The following is a 19458-nucleotide window of genomic DNA, read 5'->3' on the forward strand; positions in this document are numbered from 1 at the left end:
GAAGGTGCATTCTGAACTGGTTGGAGCTCTGTTTTTCCCCCAGAAGAGAGGACAATGCGTTTTTATTCTCAGATCACATCCTTTATTTTAAATGGTCCCACCGAGGAAGAATTTAAAAATAAACTTCCCATTTTATAAGGCCACATGGTAAACTGAAATAAAAATTCTAGAATAAGACAGGATGCAATTTTGCCACGTTAGTCTCTCGGGAGAGATGATGTTTTCTCATATAACTGTGAGGAAATGAGGGTCAGGGGGAAGAAAGAAGAGGGACTAGCTTCTAATTGGAAGCTCTTAGGACACTTAAAGGATGAAATTGGAGGGAGGTCCAGGTATCATGGGAAAGAACAACGAGACTCAAAAACGTTAAAGCAATCACTCTACACTACTGTTGCATCTAGAGACTTTCTAACACTTTTTTTAAGTCACAAAAGATACTAGAAGTAATCGTGTGAGCTTGTGGCTTGTGAAAAGAAGCATAAATAAACATACGGATTAGGTAATGGCCTACGCACATATGTATAAGACACTCAGGATTCATAAAACAAAGTAATGTTTTTGTGCTGAGAAAGAATTGAGATTAAAACATGCTGTTAATGATCAGGTTTAAAATATCCCTAGCAATAAATACCTTAATAAATAACTCTAATAACTTAAGCAAGTTTAAGTAGCCTTTTCAATAATTAGACTATTATCTGAAGTCTAGAATACAGCATAGTTTTAATCAAAAGTAAGCCAGGGGACAGAGAGACAGCTCAGCATCTCTGACTACTCTTGGAAAGGACCTGCGTTCACTTTTTGGCAGTTCACAGCTGTCTGACTCTGATGACTCTGACTCCAGTCCAAAAGGGGCAGATGTCTCTGGTCTAAACAGAAACCTACGTGCACATACCCTGCCCCTTACACACACATATGCACAAAATTAAAAAGAAAATAAATCCTAAAAAGAATAAAACATGTCATTACAATATCCAGAGAAGACAGACCTTTCCTATTCAGATGTGAGGCTTTCCTCTGCCAAAGACAGTGTTGTAGAGGAGAGAATAGCCATTCTTGTCATAGAGAAGGAATATTCTCTGATATTCAGAGTAGGACCGCTGTATTCTCTGCTAGAGTTTAATGCCATAATTACCAAGGCTGGTGTTTGTTGTAGAAACCCACTTTTCCTTAGTAAATCAACCACATGCTCACAATTACTTTGGATTAAGCCACTCTTAAATCTCAATTCCTGCTCCCACCTTGTCCATTACCACCGTGGGAAGGTTTTTCCAATTGATAGCATATTCTTATACAATTTGAATCTTAATTCTCTCAAATAGCTCCACTGACATGCTCCATCTCTCAAAGATCTTTCCTTACCTAAAATTCTCGCTGTGATAAATTTGCTATTTTATTTGTTCATCTACCTTGCCAAAGTACTAATAAAGGTACTCAGTGTGGGTGTGGTTATGTTAGTGTCTTGCAGATAGAAATCAAAATTAGCAGTAGATTATTCATTTTAATTTATAAAAATCTTTTCAGAGATATACTTACTATGTATACATGGCAAACATTTAGTTTGGTGCTAGCTATCCATTCTTTTGAGGTATAGGATTTTCATGCTATTTTGAAAGCTAAGAAAAATATATATCAGCCTATGACATAAGTTAATTCATATTATCCATGGGAAATATTAGAGTAACTAAAATTATAATATATACTTTTGTTTATTTATGAAATGTTTCTATATGGAAGAATTAGGTGTTGCATTTTAATATGACTTGATAGCTATACTATGCTATCAAATTTAATACATACTGTGCTTTGCTTACTCTCTTGATATTATGACAAAATACCATGAAGAAAGAAAATGAAGAAAGAAAAAAGGCTTATCTTGGCTTATATTTTCATGGTCGTGCAGTCTGTCATACCAGGGAAGACATGGCAGGGAAAGTGTGGCTGCAGGAACAGAGGGCTGGCTGGTGCCACACTGCATCTGTACTCAGGAAACAAAGCAAACAGAAAGATTGGCTTTGATATGAAGCCTCAAAGTCTGCCCTTGGTGACCTTCATTGAGGACATCTTGTCCACCTAAAGATTCTACCCATCCCAAATATTTTCACCAAATATCTTAACACACCAGCCCATGGAGACTATTTCATATTTGAAGTACAATATACCCCTTTGTTTATATTTTCATGCCAGCTTTTTCCATTGTGGTCAAATACCTCCAATTCCGTTGTGTATTTAATAGTGATAAATGGTGGTATTTCATTGCCAAGTGAAGAGGACTTTAGCTGACATCAAAGTCATCAGCACCTCTGGAGTGTAAGCCAGACGCAGCACGTACAGTTGTAACATGGAAAGAGACCTCCCTGGTGTCAAATTTGAGAGTGGGCCTTACCTTCAGAACTTGAATTCTTCTTGACCTTGAAAATTCACATCTGGGCGACTCTATAAATTCATTTATTTTGATCAAGGTATTGATACAGATCAGGAACTCATGTTAGGATGTCAAGAGATGCCCAACCCATAGTATGGCAAACAGTTCTGTTTTGGTTCTTTTTTTTTTTTTTTTTTTTTTCGGAGCTGGGGACCGAACCCAGGGCCTTGCGGCAAACAGTTCTGAAGGTAAGCTTTCAAAAATCTCTCTAGACAGAGTACTTTTCTCACCGAACCTTCACTGCCACACAGGCAGTGTTTTGATTGATCCTTTGCTTTGAGAGAGCATCTCAGCATGTAGCTCTGACTGGCCTCTATGTCAGTACAATGTTAACCAGTCACGGAAGGACCTTTTAGGTGGTTTTGGTTTGTAATGTTTTGTTTTGTAACCATGTCTCTAGGTGTGCACCTCACAAAGCTGCTAGTACAGTCATACTTTCCAAGCTCAATGGAAGTAATACTTTCACGATCATATAAGCTATGTGAGCCCTCTCTTCCTTGAGGCAATTCTAAAGGATAGGAATGCATTCCTCATTTGAAAAATTGCATATGATGCTTTTGTTATACAATTCACTATCAACATTATACTCCAAGCACAGTGACAGGTATATTATTATTTCAGACTAACAGACCAACCATTTTTTCTCATCACAAAATTTGCCAGGAAATATAAATTGTCTCGGATACATTATTATCTGATAATTTGACTTTTTTTTAATATACAAAAGAAATGTGTTTAGAGGTTTTGCTTACAATAGACTTCACTTCTAGTCTTTGTTCAATTATGTATTTCAAACCAGGCATCTTGGAGAATCTCTTTTCATGCTTCTCTGAAGATATTTTGAAGTATCTCTCCTTATGCTACTCTGTGCTCCTATAAATACAATCCGTCAAGTGCAACAATGCCATGAACAACCACCGTTAATTCTTCTGTACAATGATATGCAATGAGAGAGGGGCTCATGACTTCTAAAGAAGCCAGTTTTGTCTCCTTGGCTTTACTTACAGTAGAGCCTTGCCTGGGAGTCTCTAGACAAGACAGAATATTTACATGTATGTTGCAAACCTTTTAAGAATCTACTCTTCCTCAGACCACCTGAATTCCTGATGCAGCTTCTTTAGCATTAACAGCAGGATGGGCTATGGGACATGAATTGGATATGGCTAATATAGAAGAACCCATGTTTGTCGTCCTGTTCTATTATCAGAGTCATAAAGTATTATCCTAATACTTCAATTGTCAAACATGTGGGGTTTTCTGATGAGGGAGCTAGAGTGGCATTTTAGCAGTCAAGAGTGTCTACTGCTTTTGGAGAAGACCTGAGTTCAGTTTCCAGTATCCACATGGTGTGGCTCACAACCACCCATAACTCTGGTTACATTGGATAACAGTTGAAGAAGACTGAGAAAATGACTACAGTTTCAGGAGTAGGTGGGGAAAAGCCAAGTCAACAGTCTTGACAGAATCAAAAAAGTCAATCTTCTGGTCGTCATTCATAATTATTAGTTGCTATTATGATGGTTTATCAATTATACATTTCTACTCTAATTATGCAAGTTATGGTAGCATCAGTATTAGAATTTACAACACCCCCATAGGAAGCTTTCGAAGACAGAAAGGACTATTGAGTAAATATCATTGGGGGGGGGAAGTTAAATTATTTTGAAGTAATTTAATTAGCTATTAAAACACCACCTACCCAAACCTATTCATTTTTAAATTTTAAATATGGTGGACAAATCTCACTTGATAAGTCAACAGATTTTTTTATGATAATGTGTTGTTTTTGAGGCAACCTTCTTCAGTAACTCTATACTTTTCCTTATGAATTCAACCCAGCACATCCCTTGAAGCAATTTTTCTCTGACTTGTTATATTTAGCATTGATTAATGACGTTTCACAAGCTATTTTCAAACACTGTGAGGACCTTACACTCTAATGTGCTAAACGAACATATTATCAGAGCAACTTCGTCAATAAATTGCCAGAGCAAAAGTCAACATTTAACTGTGAGGAAATAAAGTTCTAAGTTATGTGGTGTTAGCCTTGGTTAGAGGCATTTTACAGGGGAAAAGCAGTTAAATGAACATGTTAGGCTAGATTTTAAAGGCCCCTATTAGGAAGGCGTTGCAAGACTGATTAAAAGTCTAAAGTCATTTCACCAAACAGTTGTGGTCAGAGGTCCTTAAACTAATTAATGTCTATAAAAAGTTGTTCATGCATTTTATCCCATTGTTAATAATTATGTCCCTGAAGGGGCTAATGATCATATCATACCACAAAGCTCAGCCTCATCACAGAAAATGGTCCTTTCTCAAGATGATGAATCTTACATTAGTCACCAATATTATTGTAAATTTTGACTCAACCAAGTCGAACACCTAGCTACACAATTATAATTTGAATTATTCTACCATGGTTAAATTGTCTGTACTGTTAAAAAATTTTAACATATGAATGCAAACAGAATCCTTTTTGACACACAAAATAAGTTTGACTCCTTAGTTTTCATAGACAACTGCTCATCCTAGAGTAGGGGCAGTTACCCACTGAGGAGGTAATTATCCTCCTGACTAGGGTTATTAGGGTCTTGGCTGAGTTTGAGACATAGAAATGAGGCATTGTTGTTGTTGTTCTCGTCGTTGTTGTTGTTGTTCTGGTCTTTAAGATTGATTTTTCATAGTTACTATAGCCCAATTGTTAGGCAAGGGTTGATTGCCCAGGAAATAGTACTCATGCCTTATATACGTAGACGATGTATGATTGTCTATCTACTAGTGAAGGTCACAAAACCTGACTAAGACTAGGATAACTTTGCTAAATTACAATTATATAATTATGTTTCTTTGGCTCTGTTATATGTACAGATTTTCTGTCTGTCTCTAAAGCTATGTAGAAGCTATTCCTGCAGATCTGGTACATCTTTGCAATAGTCATGAATCTGGGTTGAGCTTGATTAATCTGATTTTACTGTGGTCCATCCTGTTGGTATCCATCGTTGTTCAGTTCTAGCAAAGATGTCACGCTGGGAGCATGTCCTAGTAACCACAGAAATAGAGGAGTCCTGTAAGGACAGAAAGTGGCTGGGCAGTCAAGTTCCTGGACTTAGTGGCATGGTCTATGACTTGCAATTATTTGAGTAGTCCAGCTTCTTTTGATTTCTGATCATTTTCCAACCTCTCCATTTTAATAGTGGCTTAGAGCTTTCTAAGAAGCTACCTTCATGCTTCACTGTTGGAATCTTCACTCAAAGAATCTTGTATGTAAATGTTCACCCGAAGCAGAAAATCATTACACAAGCGTAACTGGTAATACTTGGATTTCGTGTTGAGTGCCTCGACATTTGCACATAGATTTTTTTTGACATCTCTGCTAATTTAAAGGCCATTTGAAATAATTGACACTAAGTATTTAAACTGTTCTTTTGCTTTGATAAATAAATAATGTGAATATGATTAAATTTGGAAGCTACATACCACATTACTAAAAATGAGTGCTTATGCGTACTGGTATTAGGGCTAACTCATCTACATGCCAGTATCTTTTTCAAAAAGCAGTAATAATCAAATAATTTAAAAATTACAGTCATGTTTCTGTAAAATAATAATACTAGTGTGTTCTTCATAAAAGAATTACAATTGCCAACAGTATGAAAGTAAGCTATCAAGGATGCTGCTACATTGAGAAACATAATATCAAGAAGTTAATTGACAGCCCACAGGCAGCTATGGAAATCTAAAACATAAGAAAATGTATCAAAATCTCATAAGAGACATAATATAATAAAATAAAAATTTAATTTATTTTCTTCATAATTTGTTATGGTGGTAATTATTCTTAATGATCTGCATTAACTCACACAATTAGAGAAACAAAGTTTGCATTGTTTTAGCATCTATTTCAATTCTCTTCTTTACATGAAGAACTAACTTTGTCACCTAGGATCGCAATATTTTTCATATTCAGAAATGAATGCTGCAGAATGGTGCATGTTAATTTATACATAGTGACATTAACAAATAAAATTTAAGCAATAACAGCATAATTTATTTCAGTAAGGTGGTATCACTAACGGCATTGAGCATTGCCAGTTTCTTTCTCGGCTTTAGTTACATCTCAGAGGCTGTAATGCACCAATTACCACCCAATCACTTGAGCACACAAGTCCTATTTTTCTATTTGACCCAAGGCTTATTATATTCATAGCTTCATTTCTCAGCAGCCGAATGTATTGACATTGATAATTTTAGCCGAAAGCCCAATGATCACTTTTTTTTAATTTATTTAATACTTAATAATAATTCTTTGGTTTCCGGGCAAACATCCCCCTCCCCCCTCCCCTTCCTTATGGGTGTTCCCCTCCCAACCCTCCCCCAACAGTTGCCGCCCTCCCCCCAACAGTCTAGTTCACTGGGGGTTCAGTCTTAGCAGGACCCAGGGCTTCCCCTTCCACTGGTGCTCTTACTAGGATATTCATTGCTACCTATGAGGTCAGAGTCCAGGGTCAGTCCATGTATAGTCTTTAGGTAGTGGCCTAGTCCCTGGAAGCTCTTGTTGCTTGGCATTGTTGTACATATGGGGTCTCAAGCCCCTTCAAGCTCTTCCAGTTCTTTCTCTGATTCCTTCAACGGGGGTCCTATTCTCAGTTCAGTGGTTTGCTGCTGGCATTCGCCTCTGTGTTTGCTGTATTCTGGCTGTGTCTCTCAGGAGCCATCTACATCCGGCTCCTGTCGGCCTGCACTTCTTTGCTTCATCCAACTTGTCTAATTGGGTGGCTGTATATGTATGGGCCACATGTGGGGCAGGCTCTGAATGGGTGTTCCTTCAGTCTCTGTTTTAATCTTTGCCTCTCTCTTCCCTGCCAAGGGTATTCTTGTTCCCCTTTTAGAGAAGGAGTGAAGCATTCACATTTTGATCATCCGTCTTGAGTTTCATTTGTTCTAGGCATCTAGGGTAATTCAAGCATTTGGGCTAATAGTCACTTATCAGTGAGTGCATACCATGTATGTCTTTCTGTGATTGATTGGGTTAGCTCACTCAGGATGATATTTTCCAGTTCCAACCATTTGCCTACGAATTTCATAAAGCCGTTGTTTTTGATAGCTGAGTAATATTCCATTGTGTAGATGTACCACATTTTCTGTATACAAAGACATAGATTAACAAACTGGATACTCAACGAGGACCCTGCATTCTGCTGCCTACAGGAAACACACCTCAGAGACAAAGACAGGCACTACCTCAAAGTGAAAGGCTGGAAAACAACTTTCCAAGCAAATGGTCAGAAGAAGCAAGCTGGAGTAGCAATTCTAATATCAAATAAAATCAATTTTCAATTAAAAGTCATCAAAAAAGATAAGGAAGGACACTTCATATTCATCAAAGGAAAAATCCACCAAGATGAACTCTCAATCCTAAATATCTACGCTCCAAATACAAGGGCAACTACATACGTAAAAGAAACCTTACTAAAGCTCAAAACACACATTGCACCTCACACAATAATAGTGGGAGATTTCAACACCCCACTCTCATCAATGGACAGATCATGGAAACAGAAATTAAACAGTGATGTCGACAGACTAAGAGAAGTCATGAGCCAAATGGACTTAACAGATATTTATAGAACATTCTATCCTAAAGCAAAAGGATATACCTTCTTCTCAGCTCCTCATGGTACTTTCTCCAAAATTGACCATATAGTTGGTCAAAAAACGGGCCTCAACAGGTACAGGAAGATAGAAATAATCCCATGCATGCTATCAGACCACCACGGCCTAAAACTGGTCTTCAATAACAATAAGGGAAGAATGCCCGCATATACGTGGAAATTGAACAATGCTCTACTCAATGATAACCTAGTCAAGGAAGAAATAAAGAAAGAAATTAAAAACTTTTTAGAATTTAATGAAAATGAACGTACAACATACCCAAACTTATGGGACACAATGAAAGCTGTGCTAAGAGGAAAACTCATAGCGCTGAGTGCCTGCAGAAAGAAACAGGAAAGAGCATATGTCAGCAGCTTGACAGCACACCTAAAAGCTCTAGAACAAAAAGAAGCAAATACACCCAGGAGGAGTAGAAGGCAGGAAATAATCAAACTCAGAGCTGAAATCAACCAAGTAGAAACAAACAGGACCATAGAAAGAATCAACAGAACCAAAAGTTGGTTCTTTGAGAAAATCAACAAGATAGATAAACCCTTAGCCAGACTAACGAGAGGACCCAGAGAGTGTGTCTAAATTAACAAAATCAGAAATGAAAAGGGAGACATAACTACAGATTCAGAGGAAATTCAAAAAATCATCAGATCTTACTATAAAAGCCTATATTCAACAAAACTTGAAAATCTGCAGGAAATGGACAATTTCCTAGACAGATACCAGGTACCGAAGTTAAATCACGAACAGATAAACCAGTTAAACAACCCCATAACTCCTAAGGAAATAGAAGCAGTCATTAAAGGTCTCCCAACCAAAAAGAGCCCAGGTCCAGACGGGTTTAGTGCAGAATTCTATCAGACCTTCATAGAAAACCTCATACCAATATTATCCAAACTATTCCACAAAACTGAAACAGATGGATCACTCCCGAATTCCTTCTATGAAGCCACAATTACTCTTATACCTAAACCACACAAAGACCCAACAAAGAAAGAGAACTTCAGACCAATTTCCCTTATGAATATCGACGCAAAAATACTCAATAAAATTCTGGCAAACCGAATCCAAGAGCACATCAAAACAATCATCCACCATGATCAAGTAGGCTTCATCCCAGGCATGCAGGGATGGTTTAATATACGGAAAACCATCAACGTGATCCATTATATAAACAAACTGAAAGAACAAAACCACATGATCATTTCATTAGATGCTGAGAAAGCATTTGACAAAATTCAACACCCCTTCATGATAAAAGTCCTGGAAAGAATAGGAATTCAAGGCCCATACCTAAACATAGTAAAAGCCATATACAGCAAACCAGTTGCTAACATTAAACTAAATGGAGAGAAACTTGAAGCAATCCCACTAAAATCAGGGACTAGACAAGGCTGCCCACTCTCTCCCTACTTATTCAATATAGTTCTAGAAGTTCTAGCCAGAGCAATCAGACAACAAAAGGAGGTCAAGGGGATACAGATCGGAAAAGAAGAAGTCAAAATATCACTATTTGCAGATGATATGATAGTATATTTAATTGACCACAAAATTTCCACCAGAGAACTACTAAACCTGATAAACACCTTCAGCAAAGTGGCTGGGTATAAAATTAACTCACATAAATCAGTAGCCTTCCTCTACACAAAAGAGAAACAAGCCGAGAAAGAAATTAGGGAAACAACACCCTTCATAATAGACCCAAATAATATAAAGTACCCCGGTGTGACTTTAACCAAGCAAGTAAAAGATCTGTACAATAAGAACTTCAAGACACTGAGGAAAGAAATTGAAGAAGACCTCAGAAGATGGAAAGATCTCCCATGCTCATGGATTGGCAGGATTAATATAGTAAAAATGGCCATTTTACCAAAAGCAATCTACAGATTCAATGCAATCCCCATCAAAATACCAATCCAATTCTTCAAAGAGTTAGACAGAACAATTTGCAAATTCATCTGGAATAACAAAAAACCCAGGATAGCTAAAACTATCCTCAACAATAAAAGGACTTCAGGGGGAATCACTATCCCAGAACCCAATGATCACTTTTTAATGGTTTTATTGTGAACTTAGAAAGTTTAATGAAAATTCTCAAGAATTTAATATGCCACCCCCAAAAGTAATTCATTAATTTTTCTCCCCAGATGCAATGCTATAAGTGGGCTCCCCAAAGGCTCCCAGACTGAAAAGCTGGCCCTCTGGCTAGTGCTGCTGGAACCCAATAGGGTATGATGAGTTTGTGGAGAGCATAGCCCTCTGAAGTACTGAGAAATGAATTGTTTGCTTACGTCATCATATAAAGAGTAAGAAAGACTGGTAATCCCCTGGTGTTTGGCTTTCTGTCTCAGCCTGTGGCTGTTCACACACATGATCCTTGGTGGGGCATAACCAGGTGGGACATAACCAGGAATATCACTGCATCATCGCCAGAGCCATACTCCCAGTGGTGGTTTGAATATGCTCGGCCCGAGGATTGGCACTATTAGGAGCTATAGCCTTGTTGGAGGAAGTGTGTTATGGTGGAGGTGGGCTTTGAGATCTACTTTCTAGCTTCCTGTAGTAAGTCTTCTCCTACAAGTTTTCAGGTGAAGATGTAGAATTCTCAACTCCTCCTGCACCATGCCTGCCTGGATGCTGTTATGCTCCTGTCTTGCTGATAATGGACTAAACGTCTGAACCTGTATGCCAGCCCCAATTAAAATGTCCTTATAAGAGTTGCCTTGGTTGTGGTGTCTTTTTACAGCAGTAAAACTCTAACACAGCCCCTGTTAATTTCTTCTCTCTTTCTTTCTTTCTCTCTCTCTCTCTCTCTCTCTCTTTCTTTCTTTCTTTCTTTCTTCCTTCCTTTCTCTCTCTCTCTCTCTTTCTTTCTTTCTTTCTCTTCCTTCCTTCCCTTCCCTTTCCTTCCTTCCCTCCTTCCTTCCTTCCTTCCTTCTTTCCTTCCTTCTTTCCTTCCTTCTATCCTTCTACCACAAACAAGAGATCTTGAGACTTCTTGAGGGTTCTTATTTGCTACTCAAAAAGCAATCCTTTATGTATCGATTCTCCAACCAATTACTTCCAGCTTTGTGATTGGCTAAATGTGACCTGGGCCAGACCAGTTCCTTACTTTGTCATTGTACCCTATGCTATAGAGTGAAAGTGCTCTATAAGCGTCTACTGTTAAAGAGCAGAGTGATGTAGTGACTAAGATAGTATCTAAGACTAGGAGGAAATACTTTAACCTCGCCAAATGGTCCCAAATGGTCCCAAATGGTAGTGTTCTCATTCTTATGCTGAAACTTTCTAGGGAGAGCTACCTGAGATCAAGATGTTAATGCAGCTGTGGGGCTAGTAGAAGATAAGGTGTGAGAATCATTGAGACACTCTCCCATGGTTGCTAGGGATCTGTCGGGTGAAAGATGTTCTCCTGGATGTAATAGCTTGTAGCTTACAGCTTTAAATCTTTTCAACACTTACTTTTAACATGGATTCATAAACACATTAACCTCTTTTCCAGCCCACCACTTGCCAGACATAGTGGAAAAGAAAGGTCATTAGTGTACTGGGGAAGTGGACTTGCTTAGGAATGATTCTTTAGAGAAAAACCCCATCCGAGTTGTCAGGAAATTAGCAGCAGGTCAGTTTACATGTCAGCAGCATCAGCTCAATCCACTCTCAAACACTTCACAGATATACCAGCCCTCCGGCTAGATAGTGTCAGGATAGCAGCAGCAGTGGCATGACCTAGCAGGAGCAGCCAGGCCTCAGCTGAATTGCTACAAGTCAGCAGGAGGTTTAGCATCCCTGTGGATGCCAGAAGTTCTCTCTAGTGCCTATCTCAACGATGCAAAGATTATTGAAGACTTAAGACCTAGAATCATTGCAAAGCTAGCTCTACAAGCAAGCCCCTCTCATAGGCTGCTGAGTCCTATTTATACTCCCTCCAAATATCGCATTTCCTCCAAGGGTCTTGTCTCATGACATGTCTTGCCTCAGCACATAAGTCTGTCTTAGCAAACCCCCTCCTCCCCTGCCACCTTGAATATGTATCAGCTGACATCACTCTGCCAATTGGCCCGAGTCTGCAGAAGTGGCAATAAGGAACCAAACTTGGTGTGTTTCTCTCTATGAAGTCCAGACAAACGGAACTCAACAACGCCCGTAAGGTGACCCAATACATGTGTGTTGTTAGGTACACCATGTGTTCTTTCACATCCTTGCCTTAGCAAAACATCCTTTCACTTGTGTCTGCTTCAGAAAACCACTCATTCACGGGTTTTCCCCAGCAAAATAGCATCCGACACAACTGACTTTCCAAAGAAACCAGAAGTTTCCACTTCAGGAGCTGAGCACAGTTACGTTTGGATCAGAATTAATGTCAGCAGGGATGGAGATTACAGACTTCAAAGCAGGAAATTTGCACTGTTGGTGCTGTAAGTGCTTTGTGCCACTGAGGGAACTAAGCAATTAGAGCAGAAGTCTACTTTGTAGTTCTTCAGAATAAAGGAAGAATTGAGTGATTTGAGTAATGGCATATACCATTGTATTTTCTGAGTGTTTTTCCATTTAGAATATTTGTAGAGAGTAAAATGTCCCTATATACCCTGCATGTAAATCTTTATTAATACCTTAAATTACTATGGTTCACCCATCACAGTTAATGAGCCAAGAAGGAAGCTCACTTTTCCAGATTTCCTTAATTTTTCCTTCTTTCTTAATTTCTGTTTCAGGACCTTTCCTAGGAGAACACACGGCCCTAATTTGGCAGTCTCCTTAGGACCTTAATCTATCAGGCTTTGAGGTAGGGAATTAAATATGTCTTTCTTGCTCAAGACAGATGGCTGTGTTTCATTCTACACTATTGGAGCATTAATTTGACCCAATGTTGTTTCAGGTTGTGGGTAAAAGAGTCGAGACCCCATATGAACAACAATGCCAAGCAACCAGAACTTCCAGGGACTAAGCCACTACCTAAACACTACCTAAACTTGGCTCCAACCTCATAGGTAGCAATGAATAGCCTAGTAAGATCACCAGTGGAAGGGGAAGCCCTTGGTCCTGCCAAAACTGAACCCCCAGTGAACATGATTGTTGGGGGGGAGGGCGGTAATGGGGGGAGGATGGGGAGGGGAAGCCCATATAGAAGGGGAGGGGGAGGGGTTAACGGGATGTTGGCCAAACCGGGAGGGGGAATAACAATCGAAATGTAAATAAGAAATACTCAAGTTAATAAAGATGAAAAAAGAAAAGAAAAAAAAAGAAAATGCTTGCACACACATTAAATTACATTTTAAAAAGTAAAAAAAGAAGAAAAGAAAAGATCTCAGCTTGGTGATGGTCAAGGTTATTTTCTTCTAGAGGTCCTGTTGGGCAACACTGATCACAAAAGTTTTTTTTTTTTTTCCAATGACATCAGTTCAGTAGTTTGAGCTTACTTGGAGAGCGTTCATCAGTGATGCTGACGCAGTGGCTCTGAATATGTGAATGTAGATTTCCTAAAGTATTGATTGGTCTTTATGTCTAGTTATCTGAAATATATGGAATGAGACCCCTTTCCAGGAAACTGTGGCTGCCATTCCATACTCCAATTTACAAAGAATGTGCTGCTTTGTCTATAGGAAAACAGGATACATTTATTCTCGTTCCTCTGAGTGGCCTATAGGTAGACCTATTCACTACATAAGCATGAATTATCAGTCCTGCTAGGATTATCTACATAATATAGGCAGAAATCTAAGGAGTATCATTCTAAACTTTGCAATATAGTCTATTTTCTAGGAACACTGCTTTAGAAACCCAGGAGACCTTAAAATATAAAATTATGTGTATATCAATACTGATTCGTGGGTGATATGTGCTCTTACATGTGTGTATATATGTATGTGTGTATGTATGTATGTATGTATGTATGTATGTGTAGGTTTTCATGCACACATGATTTTCATAAGGACATTGGATAACATGATGTAAGGCTATTTCTGTTTGTTGTGTGATTTATTAATTAATTAATTAATTTATTTATTTATTTTTTCTTCACTGTGCTCAGTAGCCCACTTAATGTATTGTGTGGCTTTCCTAATTTAAGGGCCCCTGATTGTTCCTCAGGAATGGGGTCACAGTCTGTTTTCTACTCATCTGGAGAAATATAAAGTACCTAATTCAAAATTCAATCAAAAAAAGTAGCAGGGAGGAACTAGGATTCAGACAGACTCAGGTAAGGGATACTGCATTAGGTATAAAGGTAAATAAAGGAAGGGACCATGGTTACTCACTAAAGGTGGGGAGCTTCAAAGAGGGACTGCTTTTTCCTCACCTTCCTGACTGGACACAAAAGTCAGCTTAAACAAAGGCCTTGTAGGCTTTTGTCTCCTAGCAGCAAGCTTCCTGTTGATGGACTGACTCAACAAGTTCAAAGGCTGGGTCAGTACATGTCACCAGAACCGTTCCAGGATAATCAACCATACTCTCTTTCTTCAAACTGATTAACCCTAAGTTAGGGGAGCAAGATCTCGCAGAGATTAAAAATAAAGTCTCCAAGAGGAAACTGGATTGCAGTTTCCCAAGTCCTCCACCTGCTTTGGGAAGAATCTTCTTCTCTTTGTGCTTGCTGCATGTGTCTGTTTCCTCACCTCCAATAAATGCCTTTCTTCAACTGTTGATTCTGTCTTCTGTTTGTCCTGGTTTGGGTTCCTCTTCTCTCCTTGTCATGCTTGAGACTCCCCCCACCCCTGCCTTTTAATTCTTTGACTGGGAGAGAAAACAAACACAATTAAGACTCCTAAGTGAGCTTTCAGGTAAGTGATGTGATTCCAAAGCAGGGTCTCTGATACTAGCATGTGGCCTTCCTCAGCTTACATGAAGACTTGGTGAGAAAGATCGCAACGTAGAAAGGTATCTGAAAATCTACTTCCGGGTTTTTTTTTAATCTTCACCCCCTTCCCATTCTTCTGGAGATCGTATATCAAATCCAGGGCTTCACACCCATCAGGTAAATACTGTACCATTGGGCTATCCCTCTAGCACTAGCAACAGTTCTTGAGACTTTCGAAGGCCCTTCACCTCTACTCATTTTAAAGTACAGCAAGTGCGTCTCATCCTCCCTATAAAGGACTTCCTTCCCATTAGGGTCAGGACATCTTGGCCTAGTTTTTCCTTTGGTTGTTTACACTGATGATGTTTTATGACAGTTATTGTTTTCTTTGCTGGAAAAGTTTCCCTGCAGAGGATGACTAAGCATACCTATTTATTGGAAGCTTTTACAGGATCTAACCTGATAATAATTAGGTCACTGTGTCCCTTTCTTTTTCTTCACATAAAATAGAAGTGGAAAGCAAAAAGCAAAGGAGATTTGGGTTTTAGTAAGCAGGTACCTATTTCACTTCTCAAGCCAGAGAAGCTGTGTTGTTGACTAACTCACTTACTCATGTCCTGGCTGGCCAGCTTGGCTTTGAAAACAAGAGCTTCACAACCATGTGTTACGATTACTCTTTTTTTTTGAAACTTCTAGGAGCCCTCTTCTTTCTATAATCTGAAATAAAATTTATAGTTTTTTAAAAAAAGGATATTTTCTTTTTGAGAGTTTTAGGGCATAACCAAAAATAAACACATTGAACGCTACCTGTAATCTTAGGACACATGCAGCATTTTCTTTACATTCTCATGGCTATGTGTGCTGAAGACATACTCTTTACCCAGCAGGGGCCAACCTTCTCTTTAAAAACACAGTCAATCACAGTGTATTTCCACACTTTCATAGTAGTGTCTCAATGTGGATCCCTCAAAAATGCTATGCTGGGGAATGGTGATTAAATATTGAAAACAGATCATAAATAAACATCAAGGCTACTGATGTCCTGACAGAAATAGTTTTCATAAGTACGCAGAGCAGAAATTAAATAAATCCACCCCAGTACAAATAAATAGATGCCAAAGTTATGACATTTCATAGGCTTTAAAGAACAGTGCTTCAAAAACAGAGCCATTATACAGAAAAGCAAAGCTGAGATCATCATAGAAGACTGGATGTCCATCAAACAAAAAAATATCCATTTTAATTTCTCATTGTGGGACTTTGAAAACAGACCTCTGCCCACCAAGATGAAATAAATTTGCAGCAAGAAACAATATGCCTATGTTCTGACAAGCTGGATGATGGTGAACGAGACTGTGCATGGGACCTAAGTGTCTGGACACCATGGATGAAAACAGCTTGATCAGCTGCCATTATGAGCGTCAGCAACACTGCAGATACCTCTGCCAATTAAACCATCATTTTCCAAGCAATTACTGCTGATTCCAGCCAGCAGGACAACATTGAGGGGCCGCACCCAGAGGAGCATACTGTTTCTGCTCTGACAGCATAGCCACAAATCATGCACTGCTGATGTCCAAGGGAGAGAGCAGCTCGGAGGAGCCATAATCTTGGCCTCCTGTGAATCTGAAGGGTCAAAAGGGACTTAGTCCCATAATAAACACCTGCCTACTAGAAAAAGGTAGAGATGTTTTCCCTTAAAAGTCTTTCTCCTTTTTTACAAATCACACACACACACACACACACACACACACACACACACACTACAATTATTGCTAAAATTTACTTAAAAGGAAAATAGTAATTTAATAAGAGGGATAGATAAACACAGCAATGCCAGGTATAGTATGACCAAAAGAAGAAACTCAAATAATCTGATTCCTATGTATCCTTTCTTTAGCAAGAGAGGCCCACCTTCAACCCCTGAAAGGTAACCAAGGGTTACATTGATGAAAGAGGCCTTGTTAGTCCAAATGGCTTTACCATACTTTTACATATACATACACACCATGGGTGTATATACATATATGCACAAACATGTACATATACATATGTATGCATATAGAAATAAATACATATAACTTTTTGTGTTGGCATTTCGTGTAATTTCAGGTAAGTATAAAATAAAGTAGTTCCTTGAGGTTTTTGTCAAACCACCTTGGTGTCATTTGTGCCTCATCGATCCTTCTTTCGCATTAACTTCCCTTCCTCCTCCCCAGCTAGAGATCCCATCTGTCGCGCGCCTAATGTCCCGCCAGTAAGAACGACGCGCGGCAACAGGATTCTTCTGCGAACAAGCCTTTACTGTGTTACAGCTCTTCTTAGTGTTACAGCTCTCTTAGTGTTACAGCTCTCTTGAACAGGGACCCCGAGCAGCAAAATCGCTCGGCTTATATAGACAACAGTATGCTAATTATCTCTCAGGGATTGGTGGGGCTTGGATCACCCCACTACTTGTCCTCCAGGGATTGGCGGAGAATGAATCACCTCATTAGCATATTAACGGTCAACTAACACCTGGTGCATAAACCGCACATGTGCAGTACCGCTGTTCACCACTAGAGGGAGCCCTAGCAAGGGGACAAGCCTGCACATGCGCAGTAAGTCATTTATATCCAGACAAGGCTGGATGTCGGCGCCATCTTTGTTTCGCCACACCGCTCTCTACATCTCCCCCTTTTTTGTTTAAGAAAATGACTGGTCTAGATCTGGGTGTCACGTCAATCTTGTCATTGCTCCTGTCTTAGGTCGTTCTCACCCAAACTCGGCCTTACCCGTCATAGAGTTACCCTATCGCCACCGGGCCCCGTGTCTTAGGTTGGTCCGAGTTCGAGGAAAGTTGCCCGTCCCTGGATACAATGACTCCACATGACTGTGACAAAAATGATCTAGGGCGAACTCTTGATCTTTCAAAGAGGCCAGCCATATGTTGGGAGAAGTACCCTTTTTGATGGCGGTCATAGCCTGGTAAACAACCACTTTGTGTCTGGCATGTTCTCTTTTTAAACGGCCAATAAGCCAGAGACCTACTCTGCATCCCAGAAGGACAATAGCTCCCCGGGACAAACATGCCCGCCCACTCCTTGAAAAGGGAGAAAGCATTGGTAATCCATGAGGTAAAGTCTTCAACTGTGATGGGGTCCAGCCTAGTGCTGTTGAGGACAGCAATCTGCATCAGCAATTGTCTTGATAGTTGCTCTGCTTTCATGGACCAGTTTCCTTTCAGATAATTCGAGATTTCTTTGCTCTGTTGAAAATGCTGAGAAAAGTTAGCTCAAAAAGGAATAATGCATAAACCTCTCAGGGAGGAAACACAAGACAGCTGTGTCATATGATACAGTGCTTCAATTTGTTCTTGAACTAAATCTATCCTTTGATTGGCTAATAGAAGGCCAGATGCCAAATGGGTATTAAATTCTTCTTGTATCTCTAGTGCCACTGCAGTTCTTTCTACAATCTGATTGACAGTCTCAGCCGTCTGTATTTGATTGGTCATAGCGATTGCTGCCGCAGCTACCACAATGGCTGAAATTATGGCTGCCGTAATTCCAAAATCTCTTTTGTCTCTCAGCAAATTAAGAATAGGAAAGCTATCTGGGTTTGCCTCCACTGGGATTGGCACAAAGGAGGGAATCTTAACCATCACTGCGGTGTCATTGGTGCCATCCCAGCATTCAGCTAAATAGCAGACTACATCAGAGCTATTACAATTTAAAGCACCACTGCTTACATTAGTGCTTATCAGAAAAAATGTGATCTAGCACATACTGAAGTACTAGTGGCAGTATTATTTACCAAGAGGTTATTATATTGAATATTGATCAACCTGGTATCAACTTTTTCTGGTAGCTGAAACATTATACAGCACGAAGTTCTCTCCCATCAACCTAGCAAAGGGGGTCAGGGATGTACATGCCCCTTGCTCATTGGACAGCACCCATTGAAACCAAGGCCAGAGATTATGCTTGTCAGTCTTATTCTCAAAATAGTAGAATTGCTATGAACTGGCATGGGTACTGGCCAGTATCTGGCAATAGCCCACAGGGTGAGCGAATTAACCTGTATTAACATTCCCAGTAGTAATAGTAGGGTTCGTAGTCTCATCTTCAGGAAGAGCAGAAGACAATCTTCGAGTCAAATGCTCGGGTACCCAAATTGGATTTTCTTGATTCTGCGGAAAAACACAAATCGCTCCCCTAGATCTCGAAATCACGGGATCTGGGCCATGCCATTCATCAGTCAAGACATCCTTCCACTTTACTTCTGGATTAGTTATAGGTGTAGTAGCAGCATGGCGATCCGCAGCAGAGCGGCCATGCGCATCCAAAATTAAGAAATTTAGAGTAAATAGAGCTAAAGAAAGTTGTTCTTTTGGTGTTCGGCTGTTGGCAATCCCCTCTTTTTGTTTTTGTATAAGCTCTTTTAAGGTACGATGTACTCTTTCCACAATTCCTTGACCCTGGGGATTGTATGGTAAGCCTGTAGTATGACCGACCTGCATTGTCTGGCAAAATGCCTGAAAGAACTTTGCAGTATAGGCAGGCCCATTGTCTGTCTTGAGACTATCAGGCTTTCT

The sequence above is a fragment of the Rattus norvegicus genome, chromosome 9 (genome assembly GCF_021556685.1).
Source record: "Rattus norvegicus strain SHRSP/BbbUtx chromosome 9, alternate assembly SHRSP_T2T, whole genome shotgun sequence".
In the NCBI taxonomy this organism is placed as follows: Eukaryota; Metazoa; Chordata; class Mammalia; order Rodentia; family Muridae; genus Rattus; species Rattus norvegicus.